The 20,973-nt window shown below is 40.5% G+C and overlaps 1 long non-coding RNA gene across 1 annotated transcript; it reads right to left on the bottom strand.

The window, feature by feature from the left end:
- Nucleotides 1-1,826: 1,826 nt before the first annotated feature.
- LOC141411461 (uncharacterized) lies at nucleotides 1,827-19,197 on the bottom strand. The gene is made up of 3 exons (XR_012436227.1): nucleotides 16,722-19,197; nucleotides 15,435-15,529; nucleotides 1,827-12,320 (listed from the first exon to the last, which is right to left on the bottom strand). It is a non-coding gene; the product is annotated as an uncharacterized lncRNA (long non-coding RNA).
- Between the last annotated feature and the right edge of the window lie 1,776 nt (nucleotides 19,198-20,973).

Genomic DNA, 20,973 nt, shown 5'->3' with positions numbered 1-20,973 from the left:
ATGCACCTCACAGCATACCTGTGATCAATGAAATATCCCTCATGGTCTTTATGACTTAGTGAAGGATATAGACATTAATCAATTAAATGAAAATAAAGGATATACATAAATTATATAACCGTGAATTATAAATCTAATGAGAAAAGAAAAGGCAAATCGCCTTATATTCATCAAGTAAAAATTTCATCAATTGAATTCACCAAATGGTTTAGAGCATTGGCTTTGAATCAGGCTATATGCCCAGTGTTGGAAACACAGAAATGAATGCGAGAGCATTCTTGTGCTCAGATCCACTTGGAACTGTACCTGAATAAAACCTAGGCCTCTCCTCAATTCCCAGTTGATTTTGTGGGTTGATTTGTGTAGGTTTGGCTATTTTACCTGCTATTCATCTTACCCTCTTTGTGTGTATCAGTGAAGCAGACCCATATGAAGGTGTAGAATCACCTTGTGTGTTTGTGAATTTGACTTGATAGATCTTTAAATATTTGTGGCCTTTTTTGAAACACCAACTGAGCTGCCTAGTTGGTGCCATTGGACATTGTGAAATTGTCTCCTTAAATTCACAGTGGTCCTAGGGTTTGTTTAGTTCTTTATTCATCACAGCTTGATGACTTCTACATGCCAGACACTGTTCTAGGCACATAATCACATCAGTGAACAAAACAGAGATGTCATTCCTTTCATCTTCAACATTTTTCTCTGTCAGGGAGCTTATTCCCTTACCAGGGTTATTCCATTTTCAAACAGCTCTAAGCATGGGAAAATTCTGATTATATCGATCCTAAGTCTCTGCCTGTAGCTTTTACCCACCGGGCTACCCACTGAGGTTCTATCTTGAACACCCTGGATATAGCTGAATCATCTTTCAGATAGCAGTCCTTGAAATGTTTGAAAAATAGCTGTGTTCATTGTAAGGCTCCCAGTACATGGATATAATTTAGTCATGTAAAGCAATGGCATTTGCTTGTGTTTTTGGTATATTCTTCTTTTCTCAGAATCTTTCAGTACAGGCATGTGAACTTCTCTGTCCACCCCTGGTTGAATTTATAAATTTATAAATGTACCCTTTCATGTGTGTAGTGATTTAGTACTGACAACAGTCCCTTGACAGGTGCTATTATCCCCTCTTAAGTAAGCCAAGGACACAGACAAGAGGTTAAGTGACTTGCCTGAGTTCTCATAGTGCTGTGCCCATGCTAGGGCTCTGCCTTCAAATTCTGTGATTTTCATATACTCTTATTACACACCTCCTCCATAACCTTCCTGCTTTAAAGTGGAAATGATGTTAGGCTTTAGGATCTTCTGTGTCCTGATAAGTTTTTGCTGGAATCTTGAACTGAATGCAGGAAGTTCTCTTCTAAATGTTAAGAGCACTGGAGCAGGAAAGAGTTCCTGGTGGCATCCCCAATACCTTTTTGCTTTGTTTCACTTCCTGCCCTTTTCTTCCCTTTTCTTTGCCCATCTTTCTTCTCCCTGTCTTCCCTTTGGATTTGTCAGTTTTCTGACAACAGCACTAACAGTACTGGGGCTTGACCTCAGGGTCTACACCTTGAGGTATTCCACCAGCCCTTTTTTGTAATGGGTTTTTTCGAGATAGGGTCTCTCGAACTATTTGCCTGGGCTGGCTTAGAACCGTGATTCTCCTGAGTAGCTAGGATTATAGGTGTGAGCCACCAGCTCCTGGCTTATGTTTGTCTTCAAAAAAATTTTGTACATTTTTATGAATTTTGTGATATTTTCATACATTTGTATTATCTATTTTGATCATATCCAACCTTGCAGTACTCCCATTTGTTCCCCCTCCCCTTCCTACTATTTCCTTTCCTCTCCCTGAATAGTCTTCCTTTTAATTTCATGCTTTTTTTTGTTTAATTCTAGTTTCTGAATATAAGAGAAGGCATGCAATATTGTCTTTCTGATTCTGCCTTACTCCACTTTATAATGATCTCCAGTTTCCTCCATCTTTTTGCAAATGACATACTTCTTTCTTCCTTGTGGCTGACTAAAACTCCATTGTGTATAGACACCACACAATCTTTGTCCATTCATCTGTTAACGGGCACCTGTACTGAACCTGTAACTTGACTATTGTGAATAGTGCCACAAATATGTGGGTGTGCGGGTGTCTTTATTTTATGCTGACTTTGATTTCTTTGACTATGTACTCAGGAGTGGTATAGCTGGATCACATGATAGTTATGATTTTAGTCTTTTTTTTTTTTTAGAGAACTCTCCACATTGATCTCCATAGTGGACTAATTTATAATCCTACCAACAGTGAATAAGGGTTCCTTTCCCTCCCTGAATCTTCACCAGAATTTGTTGTTGTGTTTTCTTATGACAGCTATTCTGACTGGTTGAGATGGAATCTCAGTGTAGTTTGGATTGGCATTTCCCTGATGGCTAAAGATGCTAAACATCTTTTCATGTATTTATTGGCCATTTGCACTTCTCCTTTTGAGAACCATCTGTTCAATTCAGTTGTCCATTTATTGATTAAATTATTTTTCTTTTGGCATTTAAGTATTTGAGTTCTTTATATATTCTGGACATTAGTCCTCTATCAGATGGATAGCTAACAAAGATTGCCTCCATTCTTGGTCTTATTACCTGAACTATTGGAGTCCTACTCAGAAAGTTTTGCCTATGCCTGTGTCTTCAGGTGTTTACCCTATGTTTTCCTATAGTAGTTTCAAAGTTGCAGGTCTTACATTTAGGTCTTTGATCCATTTTGAATTGATCTTTGTACAAGGTGAGAGATAAGGATCTAGTTTCAGTCTTCTCCATGTGGAAATCTAGCATCACAGATTGAAAAGCCTGTCTTTTCTCCCAACATAAGTTTTTGGCACTTTCATAGAGAATCAGGCAGTTTAGCTGTGTGGGTTCATTTTTGGGTCCTCTATCTGTTTGGCTGGCCCACGTGCCTGCTTTTCTTTTTTCACTACCAAGCTGATTTCGTTATTACAGATCTAGAGTATAATGTGAAGTCAAGCATTGAGATACCTCAAGCATTGCTGTGTTTGTTCAGGATTGATTTGGTTACTCAGGTATTTTTGTGTTTCTATATGTATTTTAGATTTGATTTTTCTATTTCTGTGAAGAATGTCATTGGCATTTTGGTGAGATTACATCGAGTCTGTAGGTCTCTTGCTGTGTTTGTTCAGGATTGATTTGGTTACTCAGGTATTTTTGTGTTTCTATATGTATTTTAGATTTGATTTTTCTATTTCTGTGAAGAATGTCATTGGCATTTTGGTGAGATTACATCGAGTCTGTAGGTCTCTTTAGGCAGTATACTCATTTTCACAATATTAATTCTGCCAATGCATCAACAAGAGATGTTCCCATGCTCTCATGTCTTATTCAGTTTCATTTTTGAAACATTTCATTAGCATATATTAGTTGTACAGAGCTGTTTTAATTGTCACATTTCTATGTATGTTTACAATGCACTTTCATTAGATTCATCCCCTCCATCATTCTCCCTCATCCTCACTCCTATATTTAAAATTATCTCAACAAATTTCATTGTTCTATTTTCACACAAGCACAAAAAGTACATTGACATCTTTCCCTTTCCTTTATCCTCTCCATTTACCATTTGCCCTCTCACTAGTACCCACTTCCAAGAGGACCTATTTTTCATTTCAGTCTTTCATTTTCAAGTGTATATCCCTGTTCAAAGGGGTTTTGCCTTGGTATTTCACCCATGAATATATTGTACTTTAGCACCCTCTGTTTCTCTGCCTTACCCACTTCACCTACCCCCTGTTAATCAGTGACTTTCAGAGTGCTTCCTTATGCCATGTTCCTACACAGGTGCAGTGTATTTTGATATTCTCTGTCATTCTTTTTTCCTTTTCTTCCTTTCCCTGGTCCCCCAAACAGTCCCTATATTACAGACACAATAGAGTTTTACTCAGCCAAAAAGTCCTATCCTGGGGTAGCGTCCTTCATGAAGCAATGTCTCCCAACAGACATGGTGATGATGACGTCCTTAATGGTTTCTCATGTGTGGCTTCTTATTGTGTGGTTCCTTTACTTACTGGCTCAACTGTAAATTCTTTTCATATCACATTTATAATGATTACAATCAATCTAGTACATAGAGCTATAAAAATCAAATGATTTTTTTTCACACTGCATTTAATTTCAGGAAGAAAGTCTAAGGTAGCTCAAAGCCCTCACTTAGCTGATTCTAAGGCTTACAAACACTGGTACAGACGGCTGAGGAAAGTTGTGATTGCCCTTCCGATAGACATCCAAACTGCTTAAGGAATACACGTCCCTTTATGTAGTGAAGTATGAGAGGCACTGTGAGGTTCTAGAAATTTGAAACATATAACAGATTAGCAGACAATTTGTCCTTATAAATTTCATATTCTGGGGATGTAAGGCCTTTGTATGCTCCAAGTATAACCCCACAAAGCTGTACAACAGCCATTTTCTTCATGAACAACTCTTCCTTGCCTCTCTGAGCAGTGCCCGGGTAGTAAAGATGAAATACTACTGACAGTAGGTCCTGTGAGATTAACTTCATGACTCTGGGAACATTTACTGAAATAGTGGGTGATAAGCTGGCATGGTGGTACACACCTGTAATCCCAGCTACTTGGGAGGTTGAGGCAAGATGATCAAGAATTAAATGCCAACCTAGCAACTTAGTGAGACTCTGTCTCTCAATAAGAATTAAAAAAAAATTACAAGTGGGGAAGATGCTATGGATATAACTTGGTGGAAGTACTTCTATAGCATGTGTGAGGCCCTGGTTTCCATGTCCAGTACAGAAAAATAAATAAATAAAACATAATGCATGACAGCAAGAGTGGTTTTATAAGAGCTATGGTTGTAGATGCAGTTAAATGCACTCAGGTGGACTGGGGTATAACTGCATGATGTGCATTACCTAGAATGTTTAAGCCCCTGAGGTTTTCTTTTTCTTTTTTTTTTTTTTGGTGGGTGTAAATGGAATTTATTAAAAGCTAGGGAAAGGAATTTATTAAAAGCTAGGTGGAAGCTAGGAAGCAGAGAATGTGTTTCTCTTCTCCAGGTGCTTTGGTAAAGGAAGAACCAGGTGATTTCCATCCAATAATCAGTGAGTGGGGAGGGTAAGCCCCTGGGTTTTTCCACAGGTAAAAAAGAAAATGTTTCCAAGTTTCCAGAGTAGATTCCGTACTTGGAACCTGAAGTAAAATAGAATCAATGGATTGATATGATAACATGCTGTCAGCATTACTGAAATTAATAAGACCTGGTAGAAAAATTATTTTATATGGAAAATTACTTCAGAATCTACTCTGATACATACTTTTTTGAACATGTTGAACAATTTCCACAAATTCATCAGGGCTCTAAGTTTTCTTAGTGATTCTTAAGGATTAACTGTGTTTAAGAATGACCTGGCTTCCTTATTAACTATGTCCATGTGGTTCCCCTCTCCAGAAATTTTGAATTACTTAGGTCATAGAATTGAGAGATCTGTGTTTTACCCAGCACTTTCTCCCCTTCAGTGATTCTGGCACAAGTAGTTCACAAAGTACCTTTTAAAATAATGAGAGAGTAAGAGAGAGTGAGTCTGCAGCTTGCCCTGCTACTGTGACAAAGAGAAGTAGAGGTGACAAGATAAATTCACAGACCAGCCAGGTTACTGTTTTCCATAACCTTCAAATGGAATTACCATCGCTACTCACTCACCAGGTTAGCACACCAGCTTTGTAATCCAAAAGCCTTCCTGACTGCAGTAAAGCTGCAGGATCCATTTCACCCATGTAGTGATAGAATTCCAGCGCCTGGGACATAGGCCAAGAGTAGAGCAGTGGGTGACACCTGATGAGAAAGTGGCTTAACAGCAGAAGTTTGAAAGGATGAGAAGGATGAGTGAGTCACCTGAGCTAGAACAGACCTCCATTATTGGAGAGAACAGGGCAGGGGGCCTAGGACACATTGGTGGGACCAGATGAGATCAAACTGGGAATCGGTCTCAAGAGTGGCTAGAACTTTTCCTCCATAGCCTTGGAGAAGCTATACTTGGTGCCAGTATGTCTAGAGACACCCCTCTTGATGTTTCTAACTTTTCTCACATGCCTCACACTTCTGGCACTATAAAGGTTTCTATCTAGGACCACAACAATTGCCATCCTCAGAAGTCTTTGAGAATGAGAAAAGTACCCATCAGTCAAAGAGAAGTTGGGGTGACAAGATGAATTCACAGAGCCATCCAGGTTTCTGTTTTCTAATAGCCTCCAAATGGAATTACCACCATATCTATCCACCAAACCTGTGTATCTGCTTTGTAACCCCAAAGTCTTCCTAACTAAAGTTGCACTGTGGCCTTCACCCAAGTAAAAAGGAAAGTAACCCAAGCGCGTCAGAGAAAAGGGGAACACAAAGAATCAGAACTCACAAACTCCAAAATAAAGTCTCAAAGATTCAGAGATTATTATAAGGTTAATCAATGTGACATTGTGGCAGGAACTTATTCATTCTGTGGTCACCTGCCACATGCAAGAAACTGAAATGAGAAGATGCGGATGAATTCATTTATGTACGCAAGGCGCATCAATCATTAAGATACAGTGTATTGCCGCTGTGGCTGGAATAAGATTTGTATCTGAATTCGTGAGGGACATTAAACCCCAGAGTCATAAATTAATGGTATTTAAGATGTGAAGATTTCATTCAAGTACAGTGTTTAGAGTGAGGTATTCAGGTAGAGAGTAGGTCACTGAGGTAGTGCCGACATGACAGAATACTGGTTTCTTCATAAGGAAAGAGAGAGAGAACACCCAATGACAGAGACACAGAGCCAGGCACACTCTCTGCTCCTGCAATGTGATGCTCAGCTCATCTTCAGGACTGTGCCAAGAAAAGTCTTTCACCAGAGCCCAGCCAGTGGGGCCCTGATCTTAGATTTTTGAGCCTCTAGAACCATGAGCCAAAATAAACCTCACTTCTTTATGATGTTATTCTGCCTTACATAGTACATTAGAATAATTTAAGCTAGCTAATACAGTGACTATAACACTGAGCAAATGTTGGAGATGCTTAGAGGAGAGAATAAATAACTGTTGAATGGGTTTCATAGAGGTCACTGACCTAGCTCTCAATGATGGAATAGAAATTCCAAAGAGGCCTCTTCTGGGCATTGTCTTTGTATCCTTGATTCCTCATTAAATTTCAATTAAATATAGTTAAACCTCTTTTTAGATCTGATTTTTAACATTATAGCATAGAAGCAAAGTGATTACATGAAATAACTATCAGAGCCTCAAAAGCACCATAAACATATGGGATCTAAAATGTCTATAAAGGCTGTATTTTATCAAGTGGAATTTGCATTAAAAAATAAAAAGAGCATTGTAACCTCACCATAATCTCACAGGCTACAAAAGTGCTTTCTAACTTGACAAGCTTCATATACACAAAAGCTATCCTTCATTTTGGTAGAAACCTATGTTGTTTTATGCCTAATATATTATTTTATACATATTTAATGATAGGCCCAAATTCTTGGTTGCAATTTTTTGAAAATAGAATTATTTTTTGTGTGCTTCCCCCACTATACACAATTTACCATCCATACAGGAAATGCTGAATGTCATTTCAGTTAATATAATTGTGGGATTATTCAAAGAGGAGGCTATCTTAAACTATTTCTCTTAGTTTCATTATCCAAAGCTTTATATAAAACATTACCTATATAATTACCTATATAATATTACCTATATAATTTAAAAATTAATACAAGTTTGAACTGCAAGAAATATTGACCATTTCATATGCTATGAAAGCACGGTTTCTTTCTCTTTTTTTTGCAATACTCTGAATACCTTACTCGTAGAGTAAGGTACTGAACTTTGATTGAATGTTTACCAAAATATGGTTCCCATAAGGTACTTTCTTACTTCCTTATGAAAGATCCTTAGTCTGGTCTCTATCTATGATGGTGCTTGGGTAAGCTTTAGGAACTGTGGAAATCTTTGCAGTTTTATTTAAGATACTGGGGCCTCTTTCCACCCAGGTCTGCTGAAACCTAATAGAGGGAGCACCACTCTGGGGTGGGCTTTCACCTGCACTGCACAGTATGCAAAGGTAAGAAAGGGGCTGAGGCTCCACCTCTGTACTCAGTCTGAGGCCTGGGAGCTTGGTATCACCCATCTTTCCACACCCCCTAGCCAGCTGCAGTGGTCTGTCCCTGTTACCAGGTGAGTGTTCAGGTTTCAGACCTAGAGTTCCATGTTCTAAGTTGTCTTTTGTGGCCCAGTCAGGCCTTGGCAACAGCCACAGCTGCCTTAGCGCCATGGAGGAACCAAGGCTGCCACTCAGTGGTACTAGAAGGCTGATCCTCAGCAAATTCTGCAGGCTTGAGGTGGCAGACCCTCAAGAGCTGAGATAAGGCCCAAATGCCTATAAGTTCCCTTGGGCACTGGTGATAGTCGTGGCTATCAGTGGACTTCTGACTCTTCCATTCTTTTTTGTGACTTCATGCCATAAGAATAAAAAAGTTTGCTATAAAATAGCTTTGTGAACTGATTCAAGAAAAATGTAAACTTCTTGGAAACTGAGCCTTGCTCAAAAAGAGCTTGAAGTCTTCGAGTCATCTTTGAAGGATGCCAGCTGTGAGGACTCAATAGAAGTAGTAGAGTGTTTAGAGGCAATCTGTGAAGAGTTGGAGAAATCCAAATCTCAACTAGAGGATAAAATACACTTTCTGGACAAAGAGCTACAAAAAGAGAAATCTAAATGTTCTGATCAGAACCAACTGAGGGCAGAGTTATAAAAAACAGCAGTTCCTAAAACATGCAATAAAATCCCTTGTATCATCAGAAGATGACGACAGAGAAACCCACCTAATAGTTCAAAACAGTGAAGGAAAACTGAAGAGCTCAATGACAGATGCTTTGAATGAAAACCCCAAACTTCAGGCAAGCCAGAAACAGCTCTTACAAGAAGCTAAAACACGGAAGAAAAAAGTGAGTAAACTTACAAACCTTACAAGGTGAGAGAAACCAGATTCGCACTAAGTTGTGTGACATGGATAAAAATCAAGGAAGACCTCACAGAGCAGATTAAAATCCTCCAGGATGAACAAGGCTCCTTACAAGTCAGCAAATACACAGCTTGCAAGTGTGAAACAGAAGCTTTAGCAGACAGGTAATATAATGATTGAAGTGTCTCTATAAAATGGTAGGGAACTAAATAGGAACTTCAGAAAATTGCCCACTACAGACAGAGAAGAAGCTTTCTAAAATGGTGGAGAAGGTCAGACATGCAGCTGAAGAGCTGAAGATCTACAAAAAGCTAAAGATCTTGAAGAAAAATTGAATGACATTCTTTATTATCAAAAGCAGATGACTGTGTATGATAGAAAGAAAGTAGCTTTCTTTGATGCTAGCTGAGACTTCTGAAAAACACCTCTACAATTTGAAGGAACAAAATGAACAGAGGCGACAACAATGAATTGAAATGGGGTTTAAAATTGAACTTTCAGATAAACGACCCATGCACCTGATGTTCTACAGACAACATGTGGTAGAGAGCATTTCCTACATGGTCCCTCGACATTGGATCATTCTTCAACCGTAGAGACTATTTCACTCCAATTTTCTTGGAGCATCCACTCAAACCCTCACCTCTGCTTCTGCAGGGAGGAGTGTCTTCTGAAATAGAATCCAGTAGAAATGATACCAAAGATGATCTTGGTACTTCAGATGTGTCTGACTCCTCTCTCCCTGGTGAAAGTCATCCAGTGGGCCCTGGCTTTGCTCCTCCTCTCACAAGTCTTTTGTCTAATGGACTTAAGGAGCCAGTTCATGAGAAGGGGGCACCCTTTCCTTCCACCTCCTCCACAAAACATGCATGGAGTCAGTCTCTCAAGATTATTTTCCACCAAAATATTTCCCTGGTATATAAGATCCTCCATTCCTTGTGAGAAACATGCACTCACCAGGCAATTTTCTTCATTTACCTCCCCCAAGAGTGGATTTTTTTCTCCAGCTCCACATTCTGAAAGTAGAAGTGACTTTTCTTCATGGTGCATCACACCTTCAAATAAACCTCCTGCTAAACCTCCCAAAGTCCAATACGAAACCTCACCTTGAAACCTCTTTTCAAAGTAAAATAATATTACGATATTTTCTAGCCAGAGATCTAGACATACAATTGGTATTACAGAGGCAAGAATATTTCCAGTGAGAAAAAAGGACATGTTACTGGTTAGAAGCTCAGACAGCTGAAATAAACATCAAAATTTTAGGAAACTAAATGCCTACAAGATGAAAAAGTTAACTGAAACAGTTTACATTTGAACTTTTAGAAAAATATTGTTATGCTGACATCTCTCATTTTCAGTTTAAAGAACTATGGTTACTTAAGTGATTATACTTTTCCTTATGGGATTATAATTCTGAAATAATTCTTTTCTAACTATATGAGTTAAATATGAATCTTATTTTGCTTAGACAGGACGTTTTATTTCCATTTTATATTATTATAGATAGTATAACTAATTTTATTTCATTATTTAAAACATTATTGTATAAACAATAATGGGAATTTTATATATGTAATTTTATAGTAGGACTATTTTACATTCCAAAGTCTGTATCTTTATGCCAAGAATTTTTACTATACTTATAGACAAATGTGGAAGTAACTTTATGCTTCATCTAATAAATTTTAATTGATTTTAAACTCTTGCTTGCCATTGATAATACAACCTGTTTATTTCCCTCCCAAAAACACCAGAAAGAAAAAAAAAAGGAATTCTAATGATGGAGAATGGACAATTCCAGAAGAGGGCTGGCAAGCAAATAAGAGTCCCTGCCAAAGGACTTCAGAGTGCCTGCAGGAGGTTGGGAGGTGGTAGTCAAGTTAGATGTGATCTCTTCCTGAAGGTGATCTGATTTAAAATAGGAAAAATCCCTCGTGTCTCCAATATTGTCAGCAATACACACAAGGATCTAAAATGACAGTCTATCTTCTCCCTTATCATCACCAGTATCATTGGTTTGCCATTCAACAGATGAGAGACTAAAATTATTACTTATATTTTTGCATACGAAGGGGTAACATTTGGTGTTTCTGTAAGCCATAAGACTTATATAATTGTGTTAGTTAAGAATCTTAAAAAACATGATTAACAATTAAAATCAGTAATTTTGCTTCCCCAAAACCATTTCAGAGTAATTACTCCCATTCGTTGGGTCTAACATGAATCTGCCTTCTTGCCAACCTCCTGGAATGGCCTGCCTCCTACATCACAAGGCATTCCATCCACCTGCATTCCTCCCATGTGATTTTAGTTGTCGTTCAGGAAGCATTTGTGTCAGTGCCATGAAAATGCCACTCTTAGTTCAGTGGATCAATTTGGGTATGGACTCTCATGACCACTCTGTAAGCAGGAATCAAACATGCCAGGACTGGTTGGGACCACAGAGATTGCAGGGAGAGGACAGGTAGGATTTTGACAGAACACTGAGTACAGGGAACATCACAAATGGGGAGAAGATGTGTATTGGTTAGCTTTTCGTCCCATGACCGATCAACTTAAATGGAGGAAAGGCATATTTTGGCTTAGGTTTCTGATGTGTCAGTCCATGGTTGCTTGGCCCCAAAGCTTTGGACCCAGGCAACTGGTACCTCATGGTCGGAGTGCAGGGAGGAGGAATCTTCACCTCCCAGGGGCCAGGCAGCAGAGGGAGGAAGAGGCTGGAATTCCAGTATCTCCTTCATGGTATGTACCCACTGCCCTAACTTCCTTCCAATAGACCCTAACTAATAATGGTTTTATCACCTCCCAAAGCTCCATGGGCTGGTGACCACATGTCAATATCTGAGCTTGGGTGACATTTAACATCCAAAGCATAACAGGGAGCATCCTGAGATCTTTACCTCAAGGCAGAGGGGTGAATTGGGTTCAATTTTGGTGAGAACTCTGGAAATGTGATGGGCAGGGATGGAAAATAAGGCTAGAAAGTAAACACAGAGTCAGAGGCTGACTGGCCCTAATACCTATTGGTATTTTGAAGTTTATTCTGGAAAACAGAGAGTTAAGAAATTTTAATTAGAATATATTAATAGTACAAGGGAATTTCATTTCAATAATGCCATAGATAGTTTTTTTTTATCCTATTCATTCACAGTAACTTCTTTTTTTCTCCCTTCCTGCTAAGTTTTCAAGTGGGTGATTCCTTCAGAGGCTGGGAACTATACCTTGAATATTCTTTATCGACTTCATACATAGTTGACATTGAAGTAAGATGTTATAGTTCACCTTCTGATATATGGACTGTTCTGAACTAAAGGTCCTTGAAAACCTGCAGAGACAAAAGTGAAGGCTGAAAGAATTCTGCATCAGCCTTGTTAAAATAGCTCTTAACTTTCAAGCCTCCCAACATGAGGCCAAGTTTCTTCTTGCCAACTTACTATTCTTTGTCTAAGTCGACATATGAATAATCGATTCTAACTTTTTCTTTGGGTCTTAATTTCTATATGAGAGCTCCAGTGTCATTAAAAACTTGTACCAAATGTGTTTGTATGGTTTTCTACTGTTAGTCTAATATCAATTTAATTCACAACCCATCTGAAATTCCAAGAGGGTAGGGATCAACTTTTGCTGCCCCTACAACAATCAGTTAAGAATGGGAGTGTGAGCATGGAATTTTATTCCTACTCAAATCTCAGAGGTATCTATTTGTGAAAAACAAATTCATTTTTGAAATCTCAGAGGTATCTATTTGTGAAAAACAAATTCATTTTTGATGGCTGACACTACTCATGTATCAAATGCTTTACATATTCTACCTTCTTTAACCATCACACCTTCCCACAATGAACAAGTAGGGCAAAAGGATTAGGTAACACCCAAAATCATACTCAGTGAGTCACAGTTCTTTGGCTTTAAGAAGCAGAAATGATAATTGTATAATCGGAGCAAGAACATGTGGAATTAATTTAAGAACAGAGGAGAGTGTTTGGGAGCCAGATGCAGAAATTTTAGTCATTATCTAAGACAGTGACCGTTGAGATAAATCATATCAGTTGTTTTTAATCTCTTGGTCTCTTTCTCCAAGACACAAATTCTAGGCAGTGAATTGCACAAAAGATCCATTTGTCAACTAGAGCATGTGCTAGCCATTGAAATATAAAAAGAATAATTATTTAAAACTCCTACAAACCAGGGTCCAATGGGGTTGCATTCAATTTTCTGGGCCATTGAGTCTTGTTTTTTTTCTAATTAATGTCATGTCAGAGATGAACAGCTTCAAAAGACATTCATTGAAAAATGTTAAGATGGAAAAAATGGACTAAATATATATCTCAACACCTTCAAAATCAAAGTCCTAAAATCCATGCAGAGTGTACTGACTGCAGCATTGCCAGTCTTCCCAGGCAGTAATGGAGAGCCCAATGACAGAGACCTACACTTGACATGAGGAGCAAGGTATAAGCAGGAGAGAAGAGTATAAGGAATATTTTTCTAACATCCCTTCTGAAATGCTCTTTGTTTATGTCCTTCTGCAGTACAGAAAGCCATTGGCTGACTCTTCCAAGGTTCTTTCCTCCTCCTTTCTTCTGAAAAGTTGGCACTCACTTTTAGGAGCACCTAGCCCCATAGCCAGGTAAAAGACTCAGATCTTCAGAGGCACCTCAGGTCAAACATCTGTCTGCCAACCACCATCTGGCTGTCACCCCAGGCTCTAGCAAGTGGGCATCAGGTCCTCTAGGGACAAGCTCTTAGAGAATCAGAAACTGGGATTTTTAATGTGAGGCTGGTGTATGGACGTGAAAGGTTAAATACATAACAGACTGTATTTCCTGCAGGGAAGAGCACTAGACAATGATGCTTTGGGGAATGCTTGTGTGCTGACTGACTAGACAACTGACAATAGTTCCTCTAGACCTTGGGGTTTTCCCACGTGGGGAAGTAAGAAAATCTCAGGTCAAACTGTAATGTTCATTGTAGCTCTAAAATGTTGTGGCTTCAGTTTCTCCAATCTAGGTTAGTATTCATAAAAATAATCTTTAATCCATTTAAGACTGTAACAGTTACTGACAATGAATTACTAAGTGCCACAGATTAGAAATACTACATTCTTTTTTTTTTTTTTGGTGGTGGTGGTGGTCGTGGGGTTTGAACTCAGGTCCTCAAGCTTGCTGTGCAGGTGCTCCACCTCTTGAGCCAATCCACCAGCACCGACTTTCTAAATTTATAGCAGATATTTCTCATTCTGTTTTGGCTTCCCTTCCTGCATTTGAGTATTTTCCTAAGTTAGAAGTTATTTTAGGTTGCAGTATGTCCCCTCAAAAGCTTACTCAGAGAAGTTCTAACCCCCAGTAGTTCAGAATACTTGGAAAAAGGGTTGTTTCAAAAGCAGTTAAGTAAAATGAGGTCATACTAGACTGTGCCCAAGTCTAATATTACTAGCATCCTTTTATTGGGAAAATTAAGCTGGGCATGGTGGCATACATCTGTAAATATAGTACTCAGGAGGCTGAAGTGAGAGCATCACGAGTTCAAGGCCAGCATGGGTTACCTGGAGAGACCCTGTCTTGAATGAATCAATTAATGAAGGCAGGAAAATCTCGGGACCAACACACAGGGAGAACATTCATACAGGGAAAACACCATGTGAGGAGTGGAGTGGTCCTCTATTCTTACATTCTACACCTATATAGCTTTTTGTGTGATCCTGTCTAGCCAGGTGTCTACTTCTCCTGAGATACTCACAGAATCAAGAAACACAAGTTTTAAAGACTATCAGGCAAGTAGTGGTAAGAACTCTTCCTTCACAGCCTGCTAACTTGACCTGCTTTGTTGGTAGATTGACAAAGCAACTTCTTTTAGTCACACTTCTTTTACATTCCCCTCTTCTAGATATCACTGATCAATCCTCTTATACTTAGGTTTTGATTGTCCCTCATTGGCAGGATAGAACTTTCCAGGTTGGTGTCTAATCTGGTCATACATTGGAGGGGAAGTAATTGATGATTGGTGTGAGGAAAGTGATTATTAAGTTAATTGCCTATACGCAGGCACATTCTAGAGATAAGTATACTGTTACTTGGTAACCCCTCAACGTCAGTTAATTATGTAATTAATGGCTGGATTTGCATGCACAGTAGATGTAATAACTTGGCTGGGTGCCACTTTTGTCGATATTGGTGCAAAACCCACTGTACTGAGCAGGTGGGAGGGGCTTGCTACTGAGCTGCTGCTGCTGCTGGGAGTTGGCTGACTGGCCAATGGCTGCAATGGAAAATAAAGCATATAAACTTCTTCCTGGCCCTGTTTGAACCCTGAGTCTGCTCCAGCAAAGGGCCTATCTGCTTGAAGCAGGGTATTTGACTAACGATTGGTGGTATCAAAACTTTTTTCACCACACTTGAGCAACAAAGAGGTTTAGGAATGGCTCTCAGGCTAAGCTTACCCAGACTTCAATGTTAAATTAAATTCCATTTGTTCAGTAGGTGATAAGTAGCATCTCAAAGCACTATCCCACTAGGACAAAGTTTCTGAAGTAATCTAGAAAAGCAAAGGGAAAACAGTTGAACAATTTCAGAATCATTTACAAATATGTCTAATATGTACCCTTTGGACATGTAGAGGCTCTCTGGAAATGGAAAACTAATTCTAAACCAATAAAACCAAAGTGACAAAACCTAATCCTCTCATAATTTCCTATTAAGAGCAGATTAATTCCCCAAGAAAACTGTCATTTAAACATAGGGATCAAATTTCAGATTTGTACCAATACACTGTGGCAGGAAGGCAGGGAGGAGGGAAGGGAGATAATGAGAGATAATGAATTGTATAGTGAAACAAAGAAAAACTGGATTTGGGAATGTCACCTGGGTGAGACCAGAGAAGGGTCACCTTGCCCCAGAGGTTAAAGTGGCCAATGAAATGTATGGGACAAGCTGTACCCCCCACTTCTGTAACCTGCTCTAAATGGTATATAAAGAAAGCCCTCCCTTTTCTTGGGGCTCAGCCTTTGGACAGGAGTCCACTGAGACACAGCTGACCTGCTTAATAAACTTGTTTCCTGAAAGCTTTTGTGCCCCATCTCTCTCTCTGAGCTGCCCTACAACATTTTTGGGACACTTATCTGGGATTTGGAGTGCAGTGTTTTCACCTCCTTGTTGTAGCTCAGTGTCCCAGGCCCACCAAGAGGGCTGCCCCTGCCAGGTGCCACTGGACTGTGTTGATCTGAGGGGAGGGAACCTCTCCACTGGCAAACTGAGGAGATGAATTTCTGTCACACAAAGGAATGTGGAAAGGCTCAGGAATCAACTTGGGAACACTGCTCATCAGACCAATAAGAACCTGGGTTTGAATTCAGGCCTACCTCAGGGGCAGAAGGGGTGTCTGATCAACTCCCAGTGAGACATCCTAGTAACTGCCTTTTGGGGTGAAACTGTGTCCCCCAGGTTCAGGGAGTGGGGTGGAAGTAGTGTGCTGTGTGAGAGTGTGTGAAAGAAAGTGTGAGCCTGAGATGCGGCCCAGCTGTATAGCCAATGTGGAGTCCCAATCTGCAGGTCTGTGGCAAACTCATATAGTCCAGGGTGAGCCCTAACAGGGCCTCCAGTCTGGGGCTTATACGAACTCACTATGGCCAAGAGATGCCTAAATCCCCATGAGGGGAGCAGCTGGAGATGGATGAAGCAAGTGGTGTTAATTTGTTTTCTCCTGTGTGCTGTAGAGGAGGACCCCTTACCTTCTCTCAACAATCTTCGTCCCTTCCGTTTCTGTCTCTGTCTTGATGTCTGGTAATGGGAGGAATAGGATGAGGACAGAGTAAGAACACCTCCCACCCAGAGTACATGTTTAAGAACTTTAAAAAGGGATTTAATAAAGATTACAGAATCAAGCTGACTCCTGACAGATGTAGGACCTTCTATGAAATAGACCTGCCTGATTTTGGTGTAGATGGCCCTTGGAGAGGTCATTAGATAAGGTCATAGTCGATAGAGTTTTTGAAGTGGTTATAGGGGAACCTGGACACCCAGATCAATTTCATTATATTGATTGCTGGCAGGATGCAGTCCTTAGTCAGCCCAAGTGGCTAAAGATCCACCTAGAAGAGGCAGGCAGTGTAATGGTAGCCAAGGTGGCAGCAGCTTCCAAAAGCAGGGAAAAATATAAAAAGCCAGAGAAACACATATTAGCAGGGGACCCTGAGGAGACCCCACCACCCTATGTGCCACTGTACCCATCTTTGCCACCACTGTCTGCCTCTTCGCCTCCACCCTTGGAAGGGGAAGCAGCATCAGCTGGGGAAGCTCCAGCAACAAATATGCCTACAAGGTTGGGCCCAGGAGTCCTTGAGTCTGCAACAACCCCACCTTCCTCAGGCCACATGAACCTCATGCTTACTCTGAGTGCACCCGTCCTCACTCCACAGCTGTGAGACTGGCCCCTAGGTTCAACCAGGAACATTTGAACAGTACCACTATGGGCCTAGCCTCTCCCCTGGGACCCACTGTCCTGTAAATGCCCCTGAGAGAGGTCCTAGGCGAAATATATTATGACCAGCATGGTCAGATATAAGGAGGAAGGCGGACATTTGTCTAGCAGCCCTTCACCACCACAGACCTCCTTAATTGGAAGCATCACACCCTATCCTTCATGAAAAGCCTCAGACTCTGATTGATCTAATGTAGTCCATCATCCAAACTCATAAGCCCACCTGGACAGACTGCTGACAGCTTCTTCTGACTCTATTTAATACTGAGGAGTGACGCTGTATAACCTTGGTGGCCCTAAAGTGGTTGGAAGATCATGCCCCAGCAGGCACACTAAATGCCCAAGCCTATGGTCAGGGCCAGTTCCCTGAGGATGACCCCCCAACTGGGACCCTAATGATGACTGAGATTACTTACCAATGGCTTGAACAGTGGCAGGAGGCATTATTAGGCAGCATGAAGGAAGGAGGGGAAAAGGCCATGAACATGAGTAAGATAACAGAAGTCTTCCAAGGGCCAGATGAGAGTCCTAGACAGTTTTATGAGAGGCTATGTGAAGCCTTCTGCCTAAACACCCTTTTCAACCCAGAGGTGGCCAAAAACCAGAGGATGATTAATACAGCCAGGCCCAGGGGGACATAAGGTGAAAATTTCAAAAGCTTGAGAGGTTTGCTGAAATGAATGCTAGCCAGCTTTTGGAGGTGGCCACAAAAATCTTTGTCAATTGAGATCGGAGGCCAAATGGGAGGCTGATAGAAAGATGAAAAGGAAGGTGGACCTCCTTGCTGTGGCTCTAGCCCCACTGGAGGGGCCCTTTTATTGTTCTTTTGTCCACCCCCACCACAGTTAAGGCAGCAGAGATCATTCCCTGGATCCACCATAGCCGAGTGAAGCCAGCTTCCTTTGAGTGAGAGTGCATCCCTGACCCAGCCTCACCACGCAAGATCACCCTTCAGAACACTCATGCCCTTCCCCAGTAGGACTCTGCTTCCCAGGAGACAACAGGAGACCACAAACGATGAGACATCAGCCTTGCTCTAGTCACTCTGGAAGCTGACTAGTCTATGCACTGTGGAAGCTTGAGGAGTCACCCATCTCACCTTTGAGGATGAGTCTAATCTGCATATTCTTCTTGCTAATCTTGGTCAGCTCTCTACTTGGAGACACCCAAGTTTTGGACTGTGACTCATGCATGCACACTATCTGAGTGGGGAGTGCTGTTACCAAAACTCTGGTTTCTAAACTTACTATTCTTGTGCAGGCACAGTTGTTGGGACACACACCCACAACCATACTACAGACTCAGTGTGCTCTCCTTATGGTCAGTGTATCTGTCTTAACCCCATCTATTGCCCTCAGGAGGTCTGAAGCTTCACTAGCACTGGGGAGATCATTGTCTGGACATAGGCGTAACCCCAAAAGGCCACTATCTGCATACTTTGGTGGGTGCTCTGTAATAGCTAAAAACACTATCAACCTCATGGTTTTGGAATCACCTGTGGAGGCCTGGCCTGGGAGAGAACTTATGTGTCAAATGATAAGTATATATGCCAGGGAGACGACACTTAGCCATGTACTGGCACAAGCTGGAAGTACTACCTATACTGGAGTTGTGTTTCATGGGCTACCCGGCAAAAGGCAGAACCCTCCGCCCTCTTTCAAAAAGGAGTAGTAGCCTCTAACTGCTCAACTGGAAACTGTGGCTTGGTTCATTCCCCCCATGCCCCCACCCCCTCCCTTACCACCCACTCCGCCCCCTCCCTCTCCCCCCACCCACTGGTATTTGATTTTTTTTGAGGCTATTGTAAATGGAATTATTTTCATGTATTCTTTTTCAGTTTGCTCATTAGGGATATTTTGACAGTTTCTTTACCTGTTTGTATTCCTTTTATTCCTTCTTCTTGCCTAATTGCTCTGGCTAGGAATTCCAGTACTATGTTGAATAGGAGTGGAGATAGTGGGCATCCTTGTCTGGTTCCTGATTTTAGAGGGAATGGTTTCAGTTTTTCTCCATTAAGTATAATGCTGGCTGTAGGTTTGTCATATATAGCTTTTATAATGTTGAGGAACGTTCCTTCTATTCCTAGTTTTCTTAGAGCTTTTATCATGAAATGATGTTGGATCTTATCAAAGGCTTTTTCTGCATCTACTGAGATGATCAAGTGGTTTTTGTCTTTGCTTCTGTTAATGTGGTTTATTATGTTTATTGATTTTTGTATGTTGAACCACCCCTGCATCCCTGGGATGAAGCCTACTTGGTAGTGGTGAATAATCTTTTTGATGTGTTGTTGAATTCGGTTTGCCATTATTTTGTTGAGGATTTTTGCGTCAATGTTCATTAAGGAGATTGGCTGAAAAGCTTCTGTACATCAAAAGAAATGGTCTCTAAACTGAAGAGAACACCCACAGAGTGGGAGAAAATATTTGCCAACTATACATCAGACAAAGGACTGATAACCAGAATATATAGGGAACTTAAAAAACTAAATTCTCCCAAAACTAATGAACCAATAAAGAAATGGGCAAGTGAACTAAACAGAACTTTCTCAAAAGAAGAAATTCAAATGGCCAAAAAACACATGAAAAAATGCTCACCATCTCTAGCAATAAAGGAAATGCAAATTAAAACCATGCTAAGATTCCACCTCACCCCTGTTAGAATACCCATCATTAGCAACACCACCAACAACAGGTGTTGGGGAGGATGCGGGGAAAAAGGAACCCTCTTACACTGTTGGTGGGAATGTAAACTAGTACAACCACTCTGGAAAAAAATTTGGAGGCTACTTAAAACACTACACATTGATCTACCATTTGACCCAGTAATATCACTCTTGGGGATATACCCAAAAGACTGTGACACAGGTTACTCCAGAGGCACCTGCACACCCATGTTTATTGTGGCACTATTCACAATAGCCAAGTTATGGAAACAGCCAAGATGCCCCAGCACTGACGAATGGATTAAGAAAATGTGGTATCTATACACAATGGAATTTTATGCAGTCATGAAGAAGAACGAAATGTTATCATTCACTGGTAAATGCATGGAATTGAGAACATCATTCTGAGTGAGGCTAGCCTGGCCCAAAAGATCAAAAATCGTATGTTCTCCCTCATATGTGGACATTAGATCATGGGCAAACACAACAATGGGATTGGACTTTGAGCACATGATAAAAGCGAGAGCACACAAGGGAGGGGTGAGGATAGATAAGACACCTAAAAAACTAGCTAGCATTTGTTGCCCTTAACGCAGAGAAACTAAAGCAGATACCTTAAAAGCAACTGAGTCCTATAGGAAAAGGGGACCAGGAACTAGAGAAAAAGTGAGATAAAAAAGAATTAACCTAGAAGGTAACACACACGCACAGGAAATCAATGTGAGTCAATGCCCTGTATAGCTATTCTTATCTCAACCAGCAAAAACCCTTGTTCCTTCCTATTTATTATTGCTTATATTCTCTCTTCAACAAAATTAAAAATAAGGGCAAAATAGTTTCT

This window comes from Castor canadensis, chromosome 10 (genome assembly GCF_047511655.1).
Source record: "Castor canadensis chromosome 10, mCasCan1.hap1v2, whole genome shotgun sequence".
NCBI classification, from domain to species: Eukaryota; Metazoa; Chordata; class Mammalia; order Rodentia; family Castoridae; genus Castor; species Castor canadensis.
The sequence above is the reverse complement of the archived record's forward strand: the minus strand, read 5'-3'. Positions and strand labels throughout refer to the sequence as shown.